Here is a 3,250-nt window from a genome sequence, read left to right as displayed (position 1 = left end):
GTGTACGTTGAATCACACTTCCACACACAGAACAGCTACACTAGTGCCTTGTTGTTTCGTAGCTTTCGTAGTTGCTGGGGACTTAATTAATTAATTGTGTTAACGGAAATTTCGTTTCATTCTTTGTTGTTATTCTATGCAGTCAGATTGCGTACTGATACTAGTCAGGGCCAACCGTTTACGAGACCTCGTAGCCGGACATACGGCTACTAAAATTAAAATTATTTGCATAATATTTAATTAAGCCCCCATGCACGTGGCGACCGCTGCTACGGATCGTCCTTTGGAAATCTTCTGATAGTAAAATAGCAGACAGTAGTATTGTTGAAATAATTTCTAGTTTAGTAATTGTAGTCTATATTGCATGCGTAGATTTGGTAATGAGCATTTGTAGTTGTCTCGTCTTTCTTCTAATGGTATTTTTGCAGAATTTAATTTTTGATGTCTTGTATACGCGTTTGACAATTTTGTGCAATTATGAAGATTTCAATTGTTCGTTAATCGTGTTTGAGGGAAGCATTTCGTGTGAATGGTATTGTTGGTGATAAAGTGTTACATTGTGTGTAACTTTCGTATAGTGACGAGTTTTGTATATTTTGTAAATACGCGATCGATGAAAAAGGCAAAAATGATGAATAGGGAGAATGACAAAATTGGTAACATGGCGAACTCGCCAACACAGGAGAACAGTATGATGATTAATGAAGTAGAAAACAATTTAATAAGTCGGGAAAATAGTCCGGAACCAGTTCAAAATTTTTCACAATCAAAAAATTTTCAGAATTCGAGATTAACGACAGAAGATTCTGGAATAGTGTCGAACGCAGATAGCTTTACAGCTATGACGGAAGAAGTTGATTTTGCGTGAAATGTTAGGGGCGAAAAGAATTTCGAACAATTTAACATGGAGCAGTTGATGAGTGCAATATTAAATTTGGGATCACGGTTAGACTCACAAATAGGAACAATTAAAACAGATATGGGAACATTGGCAACACGGTTAGAAACTGATATGGGAACAATGGAAACACGGTTAGACTCACTGGGATCACAGTTAGGATCTGAATTAAAAACAGTGGCAACAGGGCTAGACTCACAAATAGGAACAATTAAAACAGAGATGGAAACAATGGAAACACGGTTAGACTCACGAATAGGGACATGTTTCAAGAAGATGAAAGATGAATTAAAGAAAGAAATTAGAGAAGAAGCACAACCGATTTTGAATTCTCACAATAATAAATTAATAGCAATAGAAATTAGACAAAAGGAACAGGATAGAGAACAGGAAGAAAGAGATCGCGTGATAGTACAAAAATTATCAGAGTTAAATTTACAACGTGCACACGATAAGGAAGAAATATTTGAAAGAATCGAGGAATCCGTACCAAATGACAGAATAAATTACCTAACACAACAATATGAACAGTTAACTACTAAATGTGTTAATACTGAAAGCCGAGTCGCGACACTTATGGAAGACGTAAATAAACAGAAAGAACAAATAGGTGAGTTATCGGAAAGAGTTGAGGAGATTTCAGATAAACTGACAAGCCTCGGTTTAAATAGGTACAGAGATTCAGATGATGCAGCTCCATTGCAATTTGCAGAAACCGAAGAGTACCAGAACATAAATAAACATGTTGAAAATCAGGGAAAATTTAATGAACGCGTTAAAAGGGAATTTGAGGCGTTACGAAAGCAAGTCAAACAAATTGAAAGCGAAATCGTAGGAAGAGACAGCAGAAGAAATTTAGAATCACAAATAGCAGAGGGCTTTGAAGAAAATAATTTATTTCATTTACGAGATGCAAGAAGAGAGCGCCAGGCGCGCGAACTTGACAATAATCGACATTCGTACTGGGACAGACGCGGTAGGTCTTTGTCGCCACGAGGCGAAAACTTTGACTATAAACACTTTTTAACTGTTCGAAAATTTAAGATCGTTCGTAATTCTAAGAATGACATACATCCATGTTCATGGTTAGATCAATTTATGTACGCACTTCCACCAAATTGGCCACTAAGTCACAAGCTGGAATTTATGTGTGGATGTTTAGAAAACGAACCGGCGCACTTATTAGAGATTGTAATAATTTAAATGATTTTTATCATGCATTTCTATCGGCATATTGGTCCGAAAACACGCAAGACAGAGTCAAACACAGTCTTATTATGCATCGTAATTTTAAACAGTCTAAGTTCTGCACGCCAGCAGAATACTTTGAAGAGATGATTCGAAAGAATCAGTTCCTTTCCAACCCTTATAGCCCGACTGAACTAATTCGCATTTGTTTAACTAAGCTGCCACAATCCATAAGACAAATTGCTTTAGCCGGAAGATGTAAAGACGACATCGAGACCTTTAAGACTTTGCTACAAGAACTTGAGTATGATAACGACGACGGGACTTCGTGTAATTTTTTCAGTAACGGTAATCACAATAGATTTTCAGAGAGAAGGGATAATGATCGGAACGGACGTTATATGGGTAATTTTGAGAATGACAGACGAAACAGACGGAACAATAGATACCAGCCTTATGACAATAACAGACGTTCTAACAGAAATTACACAGACAATTATAATAACGGAAATTCCTACCGCAATGATCAATCATACGGAAACAGTAATCGGCATCATCAAGACAGAAATTATTCATACAATAATAGAAATTCTTACTACAGAAATAACCAGGGTTGTAGATATAACAATAATTTCAGAAGTGACAGTCGAAATTACACAAGAAGTAGTCATGCAGACAGACAAGAAAACAGAAATTTTAATAACAGACACAACCAAGAATTTACAACTAACAGACAGGAGGGACCTAACTGGCATCCTCCGCGTGACAGAAATTCCGAGAGACAAGTGCGAATCGTAGAAATTGATCCGCGAAATGACGCGAATAATCAAAGACGTGACGCAAAAAATCGACAATGACTTGTAGTTTCGGCTTCTGGCAGCCTTATAGACGGTTCATAAAGTAATGACACTACGACTTTACACTACGTACGCCTGGAAGACATGAGAGACATTTTGCTAGACGAAAAGGAAAATAATGTAGACGCATTTTTACATCCTGTTATTGAAGCATGTGTGGGTAAGAATAAGTTCACTGCGGTTTTAGATTCTGGGAGCCCACTGAATGTTATTAGTGAATCAGTTTTTCGTATATGTGGAAGAACTATTGCTTGTCCTGTGTTACCTGTTTCTAAAACTACAATTCGAGAAGCTATTTCTGGAAAAA

The sequence above is a fragment of the Schistocerca americana genome, chromosome 5, assembly GCF_021461395.2.
Source record: "Schistocerca americana isolate TAMUIC-IGC-003095 chromosome 5, iqSchAmer2.1, whole genome shotgun sequence".
NCBI lineage: Eukaryota > Metazoa > Arthropoda > Insecta > Orthoptera > Acrididae > Schistocerca > Schistocerca americana.
Note: the sequence above shows the minus strand (reverse complement) of the source record.